Below are 22,717 nucleotides of genomic sequence, written 5' to 3'. Positions count from 1 at the left end.
TACACATTAGGCACTTAAGATTTCGGAAATGAAGCCCTACAAATTTCGGCCAGACATCCTACGTGATTTTGCACCGGGTGTTTTGGGTTGGGATTTTGGTTCATAGACCTTAGGGAGAGCGACCTATTGGTGTTAGTAGGGTCGCCTTCAAGTTCTGTGGTGTTTCGGGATTGTTGATGGGTGTTTGGCTCTAGACAGCGTTGTAGAAAGTTTCCTCTTATGCACTCTTGAAGGCTGTGACTTAGACAATTGGTAGAGACCTCTGTAGGAATTAGTTAGGAGTCGGTCGAGTGTAGGTTGACACCTTATGTTTGCTTCCATGGGCCTGCGGGTCGAGCTTCGTCCTTAGCTGAAAAATCTTGTTAGGTGAGTTCTCGCTGTGCTAACGTCCGTCGCGGCGTATCTGTCCAACATTTACCAAAGCTAATAAATGGAAAAAAAGTAGCATATTCAGCTAATATTTCAAGTTTTGAGAGACAATAGGCTTTACATCAATCAAGTGAGTTTTTCTTAATAGAGATTTAGTATTTAGGTCAAATTATTTCTCAAGCAGGGATCCAAATGAACTCTGAAAAGTTGGAGGTAATAAAAGGATGGCCTATACCAATGAATCTACATGACTTAATAAGATTTATGGGAATGTGTTCATACTATAAACACTTCATATAAAATATCTCATTCATAACAGGCCCATTGTATGATTTGAATAAAAAGAATGTTGAATCTGTATGGATTACAAAAGAGAATAAAGCTTTTTGAAAGTTTAAAGGCAAAGATTACCTCCCAAACCGTTCTAATATTGCCAGACCTTTCAAAGCCTTTTGAAGTCCAGTGTGATGCTTGTTGTCAATGCCTTGGATTTGTTTTCCTTCAAGAAGGGATGCCATAGCATACAAAAGTAGGATAGTGGATGACCAAGAAAAAAACTAGGCATGTATGAAAAAGAGAATTGTTATCTATCTTACATTATTTAAATGCTTGGAAGAATTATCTCCTAGACACACTCTATCAAAGATCTACTTAAAGCCTTTGTGACAGAAGTAGATCAAAAAGATTGATGGAAAAAGTATTTACCCAAGCTAGTAGAGTATGCTCACAATTACACTTTCCATATTTTTTGCAAGAAAGGCACCCTTCGAGGTAATTGAAGGAAGACCCAAACTCCCATTGATAGTCAAAACACTTGAAAAGATATTTGTTGCTAATGAGTATAATAGATATCTTAAAGAATCTTTTCAAAAGATCAAAGAAATTATATCCATCCTGCAACAGAAGAAAAAGTCTACTGTTTATAATCATAGCAAGCATTGACCTTCAAAAAGAATGATTGGGTATTGCGCAATTTTCCAAAAGCACGCCCAAGCCACACTACAGGCAAGTGAACACAAGGACACCCAATGGATCACCAAAAATACTGTCAAGCTAGCAAAAATATATTATGGCCCATTTCAAATTCTTAAGACTATTAATGAAACAAATTATAAGTTAAGGTTACAAAGTACCTAATTAATAACATACTTGCTACGCCTTCCAATCACCAAGTGGAGTTAGTCACCACTGCAGAAGAAGGTCAACGGATAAAAGGGAATCCTCTACCCAAAGCAATAGGACTAGCTATGACTTTCTTTTTCCTACTCCATAGTTGAGAATATTGTCAAGCAGATTTGTTGCTTGCAGTTGCTAGCAAAGTGAGAACTAGGCCAACAAACAAGATGTCAACTAAGGAAGGATCTTAACCTGTAGGCGCATGGAAACAAATAGATGGGTATCAATCATCTACTTGACCTTCAATGGACAATCACTAACAAGGAAAACCAACTCAAAGCACACTATGTACGCACAAAATCTATCTTATCTACGGTGGATACGATCTCCGAAAAAGGATCTAACATTGTTGAATCGTCACGAAACTCAAGGGATGACCTCTACACACCTAAACGACACTGCCCTAAAGTATCTATCCCAACTTGCTACATGTAAACACTTGGTGCAAAAATCACATATGAAGACATGCCAAAAATTATAGGTCACTGATTCTTAACATGTTTAGGACTATTATGTAGTTCTACTTTCCATGGACGCAATGACATATAGCAATCACTAAACGGATGCATGGTTAGAGTGAAAAATCACCTTGAAGCTCGTGGGAGAGCTCTCATGAAGAGATTGAAACCGTGCAAGCTTTGCATTGGTGTGTAGCTCTTGCCGTTGCTAACACGAGGGTGAGGACGTCTTCACAATGTAGCTTTTGTAGAGAACGTAGAGAGTACAAGAAGATCACTCTCTCTCTCACACAAAACTCACGGCACACTTAGCTGAGCTCAAAAGTTGATTAAGTTAAAAGTTGTCCTTAGGGTTACAAAAACTGACTTTTATACCTCATCCATGGAGGTTCTAATTTATCAAAATCATCTCCTACTTTATACCATGGGTTCAACTAATCTGCATATTTAGTATATTCCAATCTGGAAACTCGATCAATTCTAAAAAATAATTACATTGAGTTTTGACGGGATAAATAATACAAATTTGGGCTTTTCTCGTGTTTAGTGGTTAACGCTCCCCCCCTCCGCATCCGTGTCATCCTTCAGATGAAATTTTTTTGTCTTTTGGATCTTTTGGCCTTTATGTATTGATAATGTAGCAGTATTCAGTCATTTGCGTCAATGGAAACCTTGTGGCTTTAGCAGCTTTAAGTATGGCTCACATTTGATGCTACCCAAGGTGACTGTAGGGCCAAAAATCTTGCTGTTGTAAGTGAAAAAGCTCATGTACAATGCTTCTTTAAAGGCTTGCATGTGATAGCTTGGAAGGAACATCAACCTTTCATAAAACGAATGTAACACCTCCAAGGATGTCTGATTTGACAAATCATATGTCATTTTGGTGACAATGTCACCCGTTGATAGTAATGTGGAGTCCGTTTCTTTGGACAACGCGAACACTTTGAGGCAGGCCAGAAGGGTCTTGCATATTTTCCTTATCATTACACACGTCAAATCATGAGAGCCAATGAACATCTTAATGGTGCCCTTTAGGGTTTCTACCACATAAGAAACTCTAATTCTCTCTCCTTCCTTGGGTGATGGAATTGATGGGTAGTTGAACCAGTTGGGATGCTTCTTCAGGAGTCGAGAGTGGTTTTCCCATGTGTGTACGCAAGGTATTGGAAAATACAAAGTTTCATCCCTTAGGCATTTCGGGCTTCTACCAAGTACTTCAGAAATCCGGGGTACTTGAGGAGCCACCCTTTTATCCACTTTGGCTAGGAGTCCACAATCCTCTTTGTAGCTTCTGGGTCCTTGACATCCCCTTCCTATACTGGCTTTGTTCCTTCTTCTTCAACACTATTGTTTATGGTAAGAAATTCATACTTCAGGAGAGGGTAGGGGAGTGATGGTTGCATCCACTCTTCCCTAAGGATATTTGTGGCTGGCCCTTGGACTCAAACTGAGTGTATCATCTGTTTTTCCCATTCCAAGGCTGCCTTATGGTCTTTTACTGTGGCTTGTTCAATCAGGACTTGGAGGTGTGCCTTCTCCTCTACTGTCAGTCGTTGTTTTTCCTCTCCTTGTGTGTGTAAGTGATGCTCTAGGTGCTGCAAATATTTTGCACCTTTAGGGACCTCCATGGGCTCATGTTGTGCATTGATGCCCTAGTCACTAGGTTCTGGCTACATCTCTTGTGATCTTGCTTCTTCTACTTCTTGTTGGAGCCTCAATAATTTTTGTTCCACTAGGTTTTTCTTCATTGTGGCCTCTTTTGCTTGATCTATTAATAGATCTTGTAATGGAATTGGCCTATTAACTTAAATTGTAGCGGAAGGAGAATAACTTTGTGAGCATTTTATCAAGGAGATTCCTTCATGTGGGTGGAGAGAGTGTTTGGATGGAGAGAGCAACAATAAACACACTTCCTAACTAACATGGCATGACCAATAACTTGTAAAAGAGAGAGAGACAGAGAATTTGACAACAGTTGAGGACCGGATTTACTTGGAGCCGATCCCCCCTCCAGAAGGCTTTTGTATTATAGATTTCCTTATAAGAGGAGCTTGGTACAATACAATCTTTTGTGTTCTTTAAGACCTCTTTGATAGCATGAAGATGTAAAGCTTCATGTACCAAGACTTTGCCGCAAAACAACCATTAGCATGCTTGAAATCATTAACAAGAACTTGTGAACTCATTAATCATTGTGTCCATTCAATAATTTGGGTGCCATGAAGATGGAAGCTTCATGCACCACCATTAGCATACTTATTAACAAAACAAGAACTTGAAATATCCCAAGACTCTATTCCAAGACCTCAAACACCATAAGTGGTGAGGAGAGCTGGCAGAGATCGAGGAAGAATAGAGAAGGAGAAGTATTTCTACAAGAAAGCTTTCATCCCCTTACATATAATCACTCATAAGTAGCATAGCTTAGCTTACATAGAGATTAAGAAGATGTTAGCATGCTTTAAGCTTGGCTCTTGGTTGGATTTTCATCCATAGCCAAGAGGTGTTGGTGTAGGCACCTCCCTTCACCTTGCATGTGAGAGAGAGAAGACTTGTGAGCTTCAAAACTCCTCCACACAAGAATGGGGCGTGGGATTCATGAGAGAGAGAAGGAAATTCGAATTTGGGCTTCTTACACTACCTACTCTCTCATTGGATGCTTTCCGGGCTGGCCAATGGTTGGCCTCGATCATCCAAGGCAACAAGGGTAGCCTTGTGACAAGTGTCCTTGATACACCTATTATCACAAGCTTTGGCAATCAAAAATAATTTATTAAATCCTCATTGGGCCTCTCAGTCAATGAATTAAGATAATGTAGCTTAATTATCATTGGTCCATTTGGTAGGCTACCCAATAGGATTTTAGCATCATTTAGCATTAACTAGAAAATGAAATTGCCTTTCCTAATAAAAGATATGCTTAAATCAATTATTTAAATGCTCATTGGACCTTTAAGGTGCCTAGCCAATAGCCTTTTAGCACCTTATGGGAGCAGGAGGCCTAGGGTGCTGACATGTGTCCTTTGGCCCATAAGGGGCATCGACTATAGAGAGAGAGAGAGATATTCTTCTCCCTCATCCCCTACCTTTAGGGCTCGCCCCGTCCTTTGTAGGCCCCCTTTTTGACTCAAGCACATCAAGCACCTCAAGCACCTTAGTCATAGTGCTTAGTCAATAAGCACCTCAAGCTACTTAGTCACCAACTGCTTAGCATAGGTTCCCACCTTGGAAAATTAACAAATGCAACTTAATGTCCTAGGTCTAAAGGCATTTAACACTAACCCTTGGAGGCTTTAATGAAGCAAACCCTAGGGTCTTAATGCTCATTAAGTGTACTTTCCCTTTTATAGGCCATCTCCCAGATGGACTTGTAATGAGATAAAAGTATCTCTCTTTTGGTCTCGTCGTGAGATGAACCTAAAGCACTTCTTATTCCTAGCTCTTGGATAGAAATCCCTCTTTTAGCAATAGTAGAGATGCCATCATCTCTCATGTAGGCCCTTGGTAGAGATAGGTGTAAAAGCACTTATCTATATTCTAACTCTTGGTCCCCTTTTATCTCTCCACATTAAATGATCAGTTTAATATGAGAAAATCATTTGATAAAGTTAGATATTAAATTTTATGACATTACCTCTCTCGTGAAATCATAGTCGTCCTCGACTATGAGCTAAGGAGGCCAAAGTATAGTCATTAGTCCATTTTTCTTAGCAGGTAGAGGATCCCTTTTTACCCTATGACATCATTCCATAATGGATGACTAATCCATTTGGTGCTTGAGAGACACCGACTGCCGCAAGAATGTTTGCTCTTTTGTCCATATCATATTTCCAAAGTAGATTGACAAGTTCTACTTGGTGTTTGGGAGACGTTGTGAGCGGGATGAAAACACACACAGCGCCTCTATAACGGCCCGACACACACTCTTGGGAAGATACACACACACACACACTATGGGGCACCACTCGGCTTACACAACACACCTGGCCGAGACAGGGAACACACCTCTGGAGTGAGAGGAGAGAGACTATCCACTTGCCCACTCCACACAGACACACACACGCACACACACACCCAAAAAACTCAGTTCAAAAGAGGAGAATTTCTGATGTTTAGATACAAATGAGCTTGGGCCAACACCAATGGGGCAAACAACTCACACAATATGGGTAAAATAAGCCAGATACAATCACAAACTGGAGCAGAAACTTCGCTCATAGGAGAAACTTACACAGAAAAACAACAAGAAAAGAGTGAGGAATTTGGCAAAATGGACAGCGCCATCGCGTCCGGAACGGCCCAAAACCCCAGTCTACAATGTCAAAGTGCTCAAATCCGACCTCGGATGAGCAGTTTACGGCCAAAATAGGCTCCAAAATGAGCAAAAACACACATGCGGCTGTTCCTCCTCTCTTCTCCACGTTTTTTCTGGTCTTCTCTCTTGTTTTTCAGTTCCCACACTTAGCTTTATTAGTTGGGCACCCTTGGCCTTTTAGATGACCTCAAACGGACCCCAAACAGGCCAAAAACTGACCTCACAGTGCATAGTTGTCACCTTTTTGCATCATTCGCACACCGGGCACTCAGCTTTTTTCCAATAATGCATCTCGCCACCACGTGAAGTGGCCCCAAAAAGTGGTCCTAATGATGAACTTTCTGCATAAATCTCACAAGAAAACATCCACGTTGTGTCTGTCCTCATCTGCGTGCAAATATTGACCTCGTTCGCCCTCCTGGCGCCACTAGATGCCATCTGACGCACCTGCTGACCTCATGTCGTCGGCCCACGGATAGCTTCCTCGAGAAGTTTTACACGCTATAAACTCCTCATTATTGTAGAAAAACACAGTGGTACTGGTAATAGTGAAAATCGATGCACTATGTACACCCTGTCCTACCTGTACACATGTGGGCCCCACGTAACCACCTGGCTCTGGAAAATGGGCAATTCCTTATTTGATGCACCATGCATGTGTATGTACATATGCGCAATTCCTTGCTCCAAAAAACTCCTGACATAATTTGCCCACCCCCTAGCCTGCTAAAGCATTCATGCTCAGCAGCAGCAACACTAGTAGATGCTCATTCCACCTGGATCCCACACAAAAACACTTGGCATTCCTTGCATCAAAAGCTTAATCAAACTTTCACCTGGTTCCCAAGGAAAACCGGTAGAGATGCCATTTATCATCCTCCTATTAAGAAAATCATCAATTACTTTGGCATAGACTGGCATGTGCAAATATATCTCCTTCTCCATAGTTGAGAGGTCTCCACTGATCATTTGTGTCATCAATTCCTGCTTCTTTGAAAACTCAACCTTGGTTTGCATCAGCCCTTCAATCACTTCATAAGGCCCTTCACTTTCATCCTCATTCGCAAATGCAACTAAACCATCCTCCTGGATTTCTTTGTCCATAAAAAGAAATGAAACATCAGCATCCTCATCACTGCTGGTAGTACTATCATTGTCCTCATCAGTCACTGTGGAATAGTCTTCATCACTAAACTCATCCTCATCTTCATAAAGCTCCTCTAATTGTTTCCTTGTGTCCATATTATAAAGCTTCTTGGTACCTGTCTTTCCATAGAGGCTAATCGTACCATGTCGCCAATCTTGAACGGCTCCCACTGCACGTAACCATGGTCTGCCCAGTATAATAGGATATGCTCCCAACCCTGCTGGCATCACATGAAAATCAACCACTACCTTTGCATCATATGCCTCCACTTCTAAGCTCTTTACAATACCCAAGCATTTTACTTTTTGATGGTTTGCCAATCTGATCCGAAACCCTGACACCCCAGCCACTGTGAGACCCATCTTCTCAACGCATGAGTGTGTTATGACGCATATTTGGGCTCCGCCATCCACATAACCTTGTCCCAAATTTTTCCTTTTATGCCACACATCTACTATTGGACAAATGTCTGGTAGCTCGTCCATTGCCAACACCTTCACCGAACCTCTCTCTGGCTCTTTCTCCAGTGGGTTAACCATCCTCTTCCACTGTCGCTTTAGCTTAGGCACCATCTCTATAAGCTGCCCAAAAGTAACATATGCCTTCCTGCTAGTCAAATCCTCCCTCAAGTCATAGCTTAATTGCCCATCCCCTAGTGGAAAATCTGAAACATGAAACTTTCGACGAGCTCTCCTTTTTCTCTTGGCCTTGACATCCTCGCCTTCATGGCTCTTTCCTTTCTTCTTACCAGGACCTGAGGCACTTCTTCCTTCCTTATCCTCTGTGGTCCTCTTCCCAATAGGCATCACTAATGTATCCTCTAGATTTGATGCCTTCTCCAAGGTGACTACACTTAGCACTTTTGTCTTTCCCTTTTCCTCCTGGGTCAGTCCACTGGTTCCTTCGTCTCCCTTAATTTCGATGCCATAATCACTTGACCTAGTTAGCACCTGTCTTGGCAATGGATACATGTCTCCTTCCATCCTTGGTGGCTTATCACATTGCGGGCTGATGTGACCCAACTCTCCACAATTATAACATGTGGGCGTCTGCCTCCAAAACCTACCATTGCTTTGTCGAACACCATTCCTAGGCCTTTCTTCACCTCCTGGCTGATTTGCAAACCTCCCTCGACCTCGATTATTTCCCACTTGACCTAGCATGTTTAGGCTGAGATTCTTCATTAAATCAACCACTTGCCGCATGTCTTGCCTTAGGCCATCATCTTGCACTGCTGTAGTGACCACTGCTGGCATAACCTGAGTAGTAACAGGAACTACTGGTTCATGATGAACCCCTGACATACGACCTTGTAAAGAGTCCATAGGCTGAAATTCAGACCTCATTGGCAAAGACTCCACCCCTAATTGGCTCATTTTCCTCAGCTTCCACTCTTTGCTCCTTGCTACCTCTAGTGCATCCTCATATGTCCTAGGCTTCTTTAGCTCCACTCTCCAACGTATATTCTCCCAAAGACCAGCTAAGAACGTGTCCTTCTTCATCATGTCAGGCGGGGGTACCTGTGGTGCTAAGGCCTTGCACATTCGCTCCCATGCCAATGAAAATTTACGTATGTACGCATCTACTGGCTCACCTTCCTTTTGCACCAAAGCCTGTACTTCTTGCCACACCTTGTCAGGATCTTCTATCTTTACAAACTCCACTTCCAACCCATGTCGTAGATTGTCCCAACTCAACCTTACAGGTGGATCAGCCACACGCAACTCCTCTTCAAATGCTTTAGACCAAACTCGTGCATCACTCTTCAAACAAATTTGGAGAAGGCGTAACATTTGCGTAGGGTCATGAATCTGGTTGCTAATGCAGGCAACCTCCATCTTTTCCAAAAATTCTTCCACATCTTCATCACTTCTTCCATGAAACTCCGGATAAGAGAAAGCCATGGCTACCCAAGTTACAATGCTTTGAGAACCCCTTTGAACACACGTGCAAGAACCCAAAACTTTTGACTACCCAATCCCCAGAAACTTCAATGGAGCTCAACTTTAGATAAGGACAAACACATGCACATCAAATGAGTTTTCATAGTTGATCATCGGAATTACAACAGGCAAAGGACATTCCAGGATCTCTCTCAATCTTCTTGGCCCAAACATAAAGACTATGCGCTGCTGGAAAAAGATCTTCCTGGACACATGAACATTAATCTGAATTCTTTGAGTTAAATGAAATGGAGTGAATTGAGGGCCATTTTGATCATCCATTAAAGCCAACCATGAAGCTCCCAAGAAGGCACACCTGACTTATCCTCTGATTTTTGCCCAAATTTCAGCAGCATAACACCATAAATGGCTCAAAATACCAAAAAACCAGCCATCATAACTTGGGAAAATTTCGACAGAGTTTCCCCAGAAGTAGAGCAGTAGGAACCCAAAATATAGACTGTCTATGTATGCATAAACTGTCAACAATAGAACCCGAGCATCAAGTAGGACTCACTAGTACATAGCCTATGGCGAGGTCACAAAGAGGGTGCTCCAGCTACATGTATCACTGAAAGGATCTCCACATTTGAGAATCCCCCAGCTCAATAAAACCTCACGCTATCGACCCTCACACGAAGGCTAATGCAAATCGCGTATAGTCAAGTCTCATAAATGACTATCTTCCAGACCAAGTCTCAGAAATGGCTGGGACTGCCAAATACAACCAAGTATGGCTCCACAAATGCGTACAATGGCAGTTTCCACAAGTAACGTACAATCCAGCAAACAATGCGCTCAAATAGGCGCCAAGTGATGCATTCCCACAACAATTGTAAGTGACATCACTGCTAGTAAATCACTGTACTCCAGCTACCTGTACCTGTGTGAATCACCTGTACCTGTACCTGTACCTGTACCTGTCCCTGTAACCTGTAACCTGTAATCTGCAACCTGCAACCTGTAATCCCGAAGCTCGAAGCTCGAAGCTCGAAGCTCGAAGCAGAAGGTACTCGAAGAAGATCCTCCGTGGGGGCGCCAAAAGAATGTGAGCGGGATGAAAACACACACAGTGCCTCTATAACGACCCGACACACACTCTTGGGAAGATACACACACACACTATGGGGCACCACTCGGCTTACACAACACACCTGGCCGAGACAGGGAACACACCTCTGGAGTGAGAGGAGAGAGACTATCCACTTGCCCACTCCACACAGACACACACACACACACACACACACACCCAAGAAACTCAGCTCAAAAGAGGAGAATTTCTGATGTTTAGATACAAATGAGCTTGGGCCAACACCAATGGGGCAAACAACTCACACAATATGGGTAAAATAAGCCAGATACAATCACAAACTGGAGCAGAAACTTCGCTCATAGGAGAAACTTACACAGAAAAACAGCAGGAAAAGAGTGAGTAATTTGGCAAAATGGACAGCACCATCGCGTCCGGAACGGCCCAAAACCCCAGTCTACAATGTCAAAGTGCTCAAATCCGACCTCGGATGAGCAGTTTACGGCCAAAATAGGCTCCAAAATGAGCAAAAACACACCTACGGCTGTTCCTCCTCTCTTCTCCACGTTTTTTCTGGTCTTCTCTCTTGTTTTTCAGTTCCCACACTTAGCTTTATTAGTTGGGCACCCTTGGCCTTTTAGATGACCTCAAACGGATCCCGAACAGGCCAAAAACTGACCTCGCAGTGCATAGTTGTCACCTTTTTGCATCATTCGCACACCGGGCACTCAGCTTTTTTCCAATAATGCATCTCGCCACCACGTGAAGTGGCCCCAAAAAGTGGTCCTAATGATGACCTTTCTGCATAAATCTCACAAGAAAACACCCACGTTGTGTCTGTCCTCATCTGCGTGCAAATATTGACCTCGTTCGCCCTCCTGACGCCACTAGATGCCATCTGATGCACCTGCTGACCTCATGTCGTCGGCCCGCGGATAGCTTCCTCGAGAAGTTTTACACGCTATAAACTCCTCATTATTGTAGAAAAACACAGTGGTACTGGTAATAGTGAAAATCGATGCACTATGTACACCCTGTCCTACCTGTACACATGTGGGCCCCACGTAACCACCTGGCTCTGGAAAATGGGCAATTCCTTATTTGATGCACCATGCATGTGTATGTACATATGCGCAATTCCTTGCTCCAAAAAACTCCTGACAATGTCATCTACCACAAACATGATCTTAAGCATGCATACTTCTAAAATTTGTGCACAATAAAAGAAAGAGACAGTCTTATAAGACAAAAACATTGGTCATTTAAAATGCATTTTACATTTACTTACTCTTCTTTAGCATTGTAAGCATTGACAAGGTTCATATTATCGTTAAGCTATGTTCTTGGTATGCATCTAGCATCTTCAAAAGGATAATTCTAAATTAAAATAAGATACCGTAAGTAATCTTACCATGTCTTGTTACCTTGTCTTCATGTCAAAGGATGTGATTTTGGTTGGAGCTCCTCTTCTTAATCCTTGGTTGGAGCTCCTCTTCTTCATCCTTGCTCTGTGAAGGGTCTTTAATTTTTGGCCTCTCTTGGTGGCTCTCCTTTGCAAGACCTAATCATTTTCTTTAAAGGTTAAGGCTTTGAGATGGATATAGTCTCTTTAATCCTTTTGCATTTGCTTTGAGATGGATATAGTCTCTTTAATCTTTTAGAAAGATTCTTTTAGATTTTGGCTATATTCATCAACATTGAAGATCTTCCCATGTTCCTCAAATAGGAAGGGACTTTTAGATCTTTTTTGTTTTACCTCTAAAAGGTGTCTTTCTTCGAATAAGTATGTACAATGTCATCATACACATACTCTGTTAGAGGTAAGTGCTTTCTCCCATTTTGAGCGTTATTGTACTTCCATTAATTAGGTCTTAACTTCGTACTTAGACCCTTCTAAAATTTACTGGCCATTTTAGGATCTCTATATCCGCCGACATAATAGGTGTTTAGGTAAGCCATGGTCTTTTAACATTCCTCACATGTTGAAACATGTTCTTTTATGTTTACTTTTTGGGTAGGTCAAAAGAAATATGTTTCTACTCTTAAAAGAGTAGATTGAATTTATTTATGCCCCGCAAAAGGGGAAAGGATGGGGTTCATTTATGACTTATTTTAAGGAATGAGTGAAGAAGACATAGTTTTATTGTCGTATAGAAGATATCCATTCTCTAAGGTGAGTGGTTCTTTTTCTTCCCAAATGCAAAGGCTATGATTACATCCCTAAAGTTTAGGTCAGTAACATACTCATCTTATCTTAAAAGATAGGTCATTGTGAGTAGTTATTGACACCCCATTTGACGTTGGTCATTGTGAAAATGCATTGATCACTTAATTGTGCTTGTTAACAATATGAACAATATGAACTTTGAATTGCAAAAAGAAATTTTCCCACCTCATTTGTTTGTTGGAAAGGTTGATTTGCTTCATGAAGTACTTCAAAATCTTTGTGATCCGTTGTAGAAGTCGGAGTCCTTAAAAGATAGTATTTACTTGTACCTACGGCATGTAGAATAGCATATAGCTACTTTGAATATATGCCCGTCATTTTCTCCTTGGAGTTGAATCCTTTACTTTCATATGCTATGGCATGCCCTTCTTGAAACAATTTGTTCAAGGGTATTCACCATAGGCATTCACATTTGATCTCGAGTGGCTTTGAGAGACCCGATTTTGTAAACCTAAGGAGAGAGATAAGCTTCTCTTTGATCTTTTTAAAAAGGAATGCTCTTTTGCAGTCCATTTATACTTAACATTTTGTTAAGTCATGTAATGGTCCTACTATTAGCAAGAATTTTTCTATGAAGCATCAATGGCATACTCATATATCAATAAAGTTTCATTTTTCATGTAGATTCCTTGGATTAGGCCAACCTTTTATTACCTCTATCATTGTTGGATCCCTATGGATACCATTTTAAGAGATAATGTGACCTACATATTGAACCTCTTGTAAGAAAAATTCTTTCTTTTCATTAAAAGAAAGCTTAGTCTCTTTCAAGACTTACCAATTCATGCAGTTGCCTTATGATCTCCTCTTGTTGAGCTTGTAAAACTCAATAAGGAGGCTTATTAGGCGGTAAGCTTCTAGGAAGAAGCTCTTTTGCATGTTCACTCTCCTCTCATTTTGGAGATAGCTCCCTTAGAAATTTCTTCAATAAAACATCTTGAAATACATTTAGGAAATTAGACATCTCTAAATCCTCTTGATTCTCATCTTTTGTTTTATTGCTACTTGTTGAGACATTAGAAACATCTGCAAACTCTTTAAGAACAAAGAGAAATAATGTACATGGAACTAGAGCTTTTCTATTACCTTATCAAAAACATGCATATTTACAAAAAGGTATAGAGTTACCCGATTCATTTACATTTATGTACATGTCTATTTTCCTAGCATGAAGAAAGAAAAGTCCTTGGCAATGAGTATCCTCTTGTTGGACTTCTACTCAAAAAGCTCAAGGTGACTCATTGTGTGCATTTCTTTGAGGACAAGCACGATAAGCATGTCCTTGTTCTCCACACTTAAAACACTTTTTTTCTTTGCGATAACGCTCTAGCTCTTCGGGAGTGAGCCTATTCTTTCCTTTGTAGACTCCTTTTTCCCTAGCTTTGTTGTTGTTAGAGTTGCCCTTGAAAGAACTTTGTGAATTGTTCTTCCCTTTAGGCTCACGTTTCTCATTTATTTCCATGGGCTTAAGATTTCTCTTAGACCCTTGTTGGAAATTGATTCTTGCCGCAATCATAGTATGATGTATGACCGTCGAAATGATTTTGGGCCTTTGAGAGTTAACATACTCACTCATGTCTTCAGGTAGCCCGGCACAAAATTGTTGCTTTTGCTCCTCAAAGTCTAACTTTTTGTAGACAGTAGCTTTGAGATGAAGATCCCAAAACTTGTCCACATACTTGTGGATAGACTCATAAGGAGTTAGCTTTAAGCTTCGCCATTTGGTGAGAACCTTATCCTTAGCATCGCTTGCAAGGAATTTCCTCATGATTGAAGCTCTTAAGGCCTTCCATGTTTTTGGAGCTTCTCCATTAGCCCATAGGCTAGCCCACCATTGTCTGGCGGATTTTTGGAAGTGCATAGCTACATGAAGTAGCTTTGAGGACTCCGTGAAGCCCTCATCTCCAAAGGCGGCATCAAATTGTTGGATAAAGCCCAACACTTTGTCTGTGGCACCATAAGTTCCATTGTAGGTAAGGAAAGAGATGTTCTTTCCTCCCTCTTTGAACTTTTTAAGCTTGTTGGACCTCTTCCAAATGGCATGAGACCTTCTATGGCCTCTCCTTTGGGAATCCTTAGAGGAATAGCCACTGCTTTCATTGGAAGAAGAAGAAGATGAAGATGGAGAAGAGGGTGACCCCTTTCTCTCCTTTTCTTCCTTGAGTTCTTCTCTTCTTTCTTTTTTTCTTGACGGGAAGGGTTATGTGGTGATCTCTTTCTCTTTGGGGGAGTTGGAGATCTTGGCTCCCGCCGTCTTCGTGGAGCGACATCATCATCCATTGAAGCATTAGAAGATTCACTTCTTGCTTGTTCATCTTGAGGGTACTTTTCTTTTCCTTTAGAGAGTCCTCTTTTGGAAGTCTCACCATGAGACCTCTTAGGCTCTCTCTTTTCTTGAGGAATTGGTAAAATTCCAAAGCTGTGAAGTTGTTGGTGAACTTCACTTTGTAAAGCGGGATTTCCCATGGCTTGTTGAAGCCTAGAAACAAGATAGTTAACAAGCATAGGAGTATCATCATTAGCACCTTCATGTGAAAAATCAGAATCATCCATTTTTATCCTACTCTCCTTATTATTGTTAGCCATGTTAACAAAACTTTTATGTGCTTACTTAGTTATGCTTTGGTAGCTTCAAAGCCCTAGTTGCTACTCCTCTTAGCCTTTGAAAATTAGCACTTAAGCATCTACACCCACGACATGAATTCAGTTAATTATAGAGAGTAGTGGAGTGGGTCTAATATAGCCGAGTCGCCAAGGGATAGCTCCTTTTGGACTTCTTGTAGCTCAATAATGGTAAAGCCAAAGGCAAGTCTAGAAAGACTCCATAATTAAGACCAAAGCTCCCAATGGTGTGCACCATACCCCACCAAGTGGGCTTGACAAAACCGATAATAGATCCCAGTCTCACTTACCCTAATATAATTAACAAAATAAACCATTCATAGGCTACTTAAGCACCTCTCTTCTTAAGCAAGAAAAGAGAAACCATGTGCTCTAATACCAATGTAATGGAATTGGCCTATTAACTTAAATTGTAGCGGAAGGACAATAATTTTGTGAGCATTTTATTAAGGAGATTCCTTCATGTGGGTGGAAAGAGTGTTTGGATGGAGAGAGAAACAATAAACACACTTCCTAACTAACATGGCATGACCAATAACTTGTAAAAGAGAGAGAGATAGAGAATTTGACAACAGTTGAGGACCGGATTTACTTGGAGCCGATCCCCCCTCCAGAAGGCTTTTGTATTATAGATTTCCTCATAAGAGGAGCTTGGTACAATACAATCTTTTGTGTTCTTTAAGACCTCTTTGATAGCATGAAGATGTAAAGCTTCATGTACCAAGACTTTGCTGCAAAACAACCATTAGCATGCTTGAAATCATTAACAAGAACTTGTGAACTCATTAATCATTGTGTTCATTCAATAATTTGGGTGCCATGAAGATGGAAGCTTCATGCACCACCATTAGCATACTTATTAAAAAAACAAGGACTTGAAATATCCCAAGACCTCAAACACTATAAATGGTGAGGAGAGTTGGCAGGGATCGAGGAAGAATAGAGAAGGAGAAGTATTTCTACAAGAAAGCTTTCATCCCCTTACATATAATCACTCATAAGTAGCATAGCTTAGCTTATATAGAGATTAAGAAGATGTTAGCATGCTTTAAGCTTGGCTCTTGGTTGGATTTTCATCCATAGCCAAGAGGTGTTTGTGTAGGCACCTCCCTTCACCTTGCATGTGAGAGAGAGAAGACTTGTGAGCTTCAAAACTCCTCCACACAAGAATGGGGCATGGGATTCATGAGAGAGAGAAGGAAATTAGAATTTGGGCTTCTTACACTACCTACTCTCTCATTGGATGCTTTCTGGGTTGGCCAATGGTTGGCCTCGATCATCCAAGGCAACAGGGGTAGCCTTGTGACAAGTGTCCTTGATACCCCTATTATCACAAGCTTTGGCAATCAAAGATAATTTATTAAATCCTCGTTGGGCCTCTCAGTCAACTGGCCAATATGAATTAAGAAAATGTAGCTTAATTCTCATTGGTCCATTTGGTAGGCTACCCAATAGGATTTTAGCATCATTTAGCATTAACTAGAAAATGAAATTGCCTTTCCTAATAAAAGATATGCTTAAATCAATTATTTAAATGCTCATTGGACCTTTAAGGTGTCTAGCCAATAGACTTTTAGCACGTTATGGGAGTAGGAGGCCTAGGGTGCGGACATGTGTCCTTTGGCCCATAAGGGGCATGGCCTAGAGAGAGAGAGAGAGAGAGAGAGAGAGAGAGAGAGAGAGAGAGAGAGAGAGAGAGAGAGAGAGAGAGAGAGAGAGAGAGAGAGAGAGAGAATTCTCCCTCATCCCCTACCTTTAGGGCTCAACCCCTCCTTTGTAGCCCCCCTTTTTGACTCACGAACCTCAAGCACCTTAGTCATAGTGCTTAGTCAATAAGCACCTCAAGCTGCTTAGTCACCAGCTCCTTAGCATAGGTTCCCACCTTGGAAAATTAACAAATGCAACTTAATGTCCTAGGTCTAAAGGCATTTAACAATAACCCTTGGAGGCTTTAATGAAGCAAACCCTAGGGTCTTAATGCTCATTAAGTGTACTTTCCCTTTTATAGGCCATCTCCCATATGGACCTGTAATGAGATAAAACTATCTCTCTTTTGGTCCCGTCATGAGATGAACCTAAAGCTGTTCTTATACCTAGCTCTTGGATAGACCATTCCTCTTTTAGCCATAGTAGAGATGCCATCATCTCTCATGTAGGACCTTGGTAGAGATAGGTGTAAAAGCACTTATCTATATTCTAACTCTTGGTCCCCTTTTATATCTCCACATTAAATGATCAGTTTAATATGATAAAATCATTTGATAAAGTTAGATATTAGATTTTATGACAACTCTTGCAAATTTTCTACCTAGAGTTTGAGTTGTTCATTCTCTTTTTGCTTGTTGTATGGCTATGAATCTCTCTTCTGCGTCTAGGGAACCTTGCCATATGCTTTTTTTTTCTTTGTTCCAGACGTAATTCCTTCTGTAGTGCAATGACTTGTGCTTCCAAAGCTTGTATAGCCTGACTATCTGCTCTTGTACTTGCTCTTGCAGCCCTTGTGGTTGCTTTGATTCTCTGTATTGTCAAATCTTGAAGGTCTAGCTTGGCTTTTAGCTCCACTACCTCATCTTTAGTTGCTTCCAAATCATCCTCCATCTTCTCCTTGTTTTCATCCAAATTTTTGACTTTGCCCGAGACATTTGTCATCTGCAGTGTAAGTGTGTTTCATTTACTCTCAACATCCCTTAGTGTTTTAGTGAGAGCCTCAAGCTCTCATTCTGCCACCTCAACTCTTTGACTCGTTGTTTGGAGAGTTCTTGTGAGGTTTTTGTACACTTTTTACACATTTCCTTCCTTGGTGCGTAATATACTGTTCTCCTCTATGAGTGTAAGAGATCACATTCCAATTTTGTCTATTACTTGCATTGCTTACATCTTGTTCATTAGTTGGTACCATGTTTCTTGCCAATAGCCTAGGGATTGGACCTAAAAATGGAACTTGGTATCCCATGCTTAGCAATACCCTCACTGGAGGAGGTCTCCAAAGGCTGGCCAAAGGTCTCCACTGTGGTACTGGTGGAACCTATGCCAACCCTGGTACTCCAGGTTGTGGTGACTACACTTCTGGTGGTCTTATTTGTGTATCTTAGTCCCTGAGCTTTTCTTCATCCTTCTCTTTGTCCTTTTCAGCCCATGGTGGAATAGAGGTGCCATATACAGCCTCAAATGCATGCTCAAGTGAATATCCAGCTTTGAGAAGGTCTTCATAGGTGCATCTCTTGGCATTTTCTTTCTCTTATGGTGTCAATTTAGCCTCGGTTTTCTTCTTTCGTAAGTCCCTCTATTGAGACTCTGTGGGTTTAGGGATTGGAGGTAGAGAGGTAGGCCCCATGGAAGGTTCCGATGGCAGAGTACTTCCTTCTTGCTCATTTTCTTTGTCATCCTTCACTTGTGTTTTTGGAATCTCTTTCAACTTCCTTTTGATATTTTGAACTTCTTTGACTATGAAAGGCTCTAAATCCTACTGTCGGATCACTCTTTTAGATTCCTCATAGGCTCAAATGTAGTGATCTAAGTGATCTTGTAGTGGTCTTCAGGAGCTTCCCCCAATATTTGGTGGATCTTCTAGTGGTATTGAGGAGCTTCCTCCAATCTTTGCTGGATTTGGCACCCAATACTCTTTGAAATCCCCTTTTAGAGCTCGTTCGGCCTTGAAGTACTCGATCAATCTCTCGATTCAATTGCCCTTTGAGTGGTTGTTTCATTTGTCTTATGCTCCTTTTCCATACACACTTTTCCTTTTTTCTTTGGTGGTTCTTTGGATTTGTCCTCCTCTACTGGTTCTAGCTTTCTCCTGAGCTATGTCACGGCAAGTGGTGCCATTGCTGGTTCATATTCTACATCCTCTTTCAGTCACAACCACTTGTTTTGTGTAGGTGGGTCTGGCCATTGTCCTCTTTCTTCGATAGCCTCATATGAAAAATTTATCCACCCCCGATGTATTTTGGCTTTTACATGTCCATTACAACCACTTGCTCATGAAAAATCTCTCCACCCCCGATGTATTTTGGCTTTTACATGCCCATTCCAACCACTTTCTCATGCAGATACTGGGCATAGTTCACCTCTTTGGGCACACTTCTTCTTAATGCCTATATGATCGTGGTTGCTACTGCATGTGACGGTGTTGTGTACTTTTGTGATCCTTTGCTGCAGACATGAAAGTAGTGGTTGTAAATCTTGCAGATTTTTGCAACCTATGCGCGTATGTCGCACGTGTCAATGCAAGGAACTTGCCGATACACTGTGTGCGAGCCACAAGTGGCTCGAAGCATACAACAAGCCTAAAATAGTAAGCTCAAAGATGGCGATGGTGTGTCACTCACCGTTCTACGCTTGCTGTCGTGGAGGATTCCTCGCCGTGAAGAAGACGGAGACGCTGCTACACCGTGCTCAACCGCCTCGCCGCCGTCGTGTTGCCGCAATGCTTGATCGCACACACTCTGTCTCTCTCACGCATACACACACACAAGGAGATGAAGAAGAAGAAGATGGAGATGGAGCAACAACACTCTTCAATTGCACAAATGAGAGAATGGGTGAATTTAGGTTTAGTTGACTTTTATATAAGCTCTCCCCATTCACACTTGGGCGCCCATACTTAGCCAACTTATCCCTTGAATGTTCCAGTTAGAGTGCACCTCTCATCAGCGATCACTCTTACCCTTTTCCTATTGGACCGACAAGCCCGGTACCTGACTCTACCAAATAAATAATACAACGTTCATCGTAGGTGATAGGAATGTGCATGAGGGTTAACATGCCACCCTTCTTGATGTAGATTCCGTTCTTAAAATCTATTGATTTGAAGCTCATTCATTGAGGTGGAAGAGCATTTGAGATGAATGTCATTAGCCTTCTTCAGTCACTACAAAATCAAACAACATTGGCACAGTGATTGCTTTCTCATATACAATTAAAAAGCATATGCAGTTTTAGCCAAATTGATTGGTAGCATAATTCTAAAACATTTGTCATCAATAAACATTAAATTGCAATATAATCAAACACATAAACAGTTGGGAAGGTAAAAACTTAAACAAGTCTGGGGTCGCTAATTTAACGGTCGAAAGGCACTAAAGATCAACTATTAATACCATGGGCAAGCTTCTGAATTTTCTTTGGTCAGTTAAGTTGTTTAATCATGAGAGCCAAGTATTTCATGTCCGAGGGCTGACTAGAGGCTATACCTAGAAGGCCTTGTAGTTAAGCTACGATAAAAGGAATTCTCATGAAATCATCGCCTGACTTATTTCCTTTTTTTTGACCCCCCAAAGTCTTTTTATAGTGATTCAATTTTGATGTGTGTGCTTATTTTGCATGCCTTGGGTTTTTTTCTTTTCAAGGAAAAGCGCCCACACTGGGAACCTCTAGGGCTCTAGTACCATAGGCGATACATGTGAGTTGTTGAGATGTCGAGCTCTACATGTTGAGCTGGCATCCACTACGGGTCTTGGCTGCTTACGGCATTTACTCACTGGCGCGTTAGGTGACCGACACGGAGGATCTCTGCCAGTGATTCTACAGCTGGACTACACTTATAGTGCCAGCCTAGTACGTTTCTAGCGACTTCACACTTAGTGACCGCATGTACATATGTGCTACTTTTCAGCTTTAGCACTTAGTCATTTTGTACTCTCTTTTCTGTACGAAGGAGAAGAAGCTTTCCATCTCTGTGTGCTTTGTGCTTGTCTTATGTAGCTCTCTTGCATCCTCATTCTTTACATGAGTGGAGTACCAAATCAAGCTGAGGTATCTCTTCCAGCTTAAGATTTTACATAGTGGCACTTTGATTTTTTGTTTGTTCGTTTTCAGCATTTTAATTTTGTAACTTTGGGGGGTCATATAACACTGTTACCCTCCCCAGGCTCATCACACTAGTAAAATCCCTTTATAATACTTAAGCTAATTTAATGTCAATAGGGTCAAGCCCACTAGAAAGCCCTAGTACATTTCACACAATGCTGCCTAAATCGGATTAAGAACCTAAGTAACCATTAATTATTAGGAAGGCATTCCCCATGGTATTAAGAGAAGATCTCTAACACCTAGCTTGGTCAAACTAGCTTAGTTGGACTGCTTGATTTTTAAAGCTAGACAAGTGATTATGACAAAAATTTACATTGAATTTAATGTTTGATGCTAAGAAAATGCAATGAATATTATGCTACCAAAATCACAATTAAAGCAGAGAAACATGGATGCAAAAAGCTAAGGGGCAATGCTAATGGACAAGAAACACCTGTTTGTGTTGATGGCCGTGCTTGATTTGAAGTGTGAACGAGAGAAAGATTCCATGAAGGTCCAAGTTCTAACCATAGAAACACGTTCCTGTACACACGAGGAAAGGCAAAGAATATCCTAGGAGGCACATCAGTGGGAAGAAAGAACTTTCCTAATCACTAAAGTCTAAAATAGAAACACTCCTATTGTACTAATCCCACCTACCCTCCATCACTTGAGTGATGAGGACCAAAGGTGTTTGATGACATAGGTTTCTGTTTCAGTGTACAGGATGTGAATGTGTAGGTCTAGGTCAATGCTTTGAATTTATTGTGCATACTTGTTTGCTAATTGCTCTTGCTCTTTATTATTTTTGTTTTTTGTGAGTATAAGGCTTTATATATACATTCCCTAAGATTGGGAGATTGAGAGGTCAGGGAAACAAGGATAAGAGGGAAATAGTTCAATAGGCTGACGTGAATGAAGACTTCCCCCCTTCCTTGGGTAGGTCATACTGTTTGAAATGTGCTCGTCACCCTTTGAAACCAATTGTTCCAGTTGGTAATAGGTGAGGATTTTTGCCAGTAGTTTTCTATTACCTTAGGTGCGTCATCGAGTTGCAAGGGTGGTAAGGTACTCTCCCATGATTTTATTTGCAACATTGATGTAGGTGGTGAACTTACAACGGGAGGTGCAAACTCTTTCTTGCTTGTATGGATATGTACAATTGTAGGTGGAGGTTGTGTCGAAGCTTCTATTTCCGTATAAGAACTACATGAAGAGCAAGAAGCTTCATTGGACTCCCCCCTTCCTGAGCTAGGTGGAACAAATCGTTCTTTCTTCGGTACCCAGACTAGCTCTAGAGCGGGTGTGTAGCATTCTGTGATTTTTTTCTTTCCACGATCATTGATTTGTTTTGGAGCTATGGGATTGGGCTCACATGGTTCAGGTGACATGTATGAGCACAATTTACGTTTTGGCACCCAGATTTGATCATTTTCTTGATAGTAGCCTTGGGCTTCCAATAGTTTTTTAGGAATCCAACGCCATGTTTCCTTACATTTCTTGGAGTGAGTGGGACATTTCTTACAAGGCTTCTGTTTTCTAGCACTAGCTATGGTCGCTAAAGAAGCTTTAGGGACCTACTTGTATGTTTTCTTTGTTATATGTTAACCCTCACGACACACGGACACCCTATGATCTAT

The sequence above is a fragment of the Adiantum capillus-veneris genome, chromosome 25, assembly GCF_014529385.1.
Source record: "Adiantum capillus-veneris isolate H3 chromosome 25, ASM1452938v2, whole genome shotgun sequence".
NCBI classification, from domain to species: domain Eukaryota; kingdom Viridiplantae; phylum Streptophyta; class Polypodiopsida; order Polypodiales; family Pteridaceae; genus Adiantum; species Adiantum capillus-veneris.
This window is presented reverse-complemented; position numbering follows the sequence as displayed.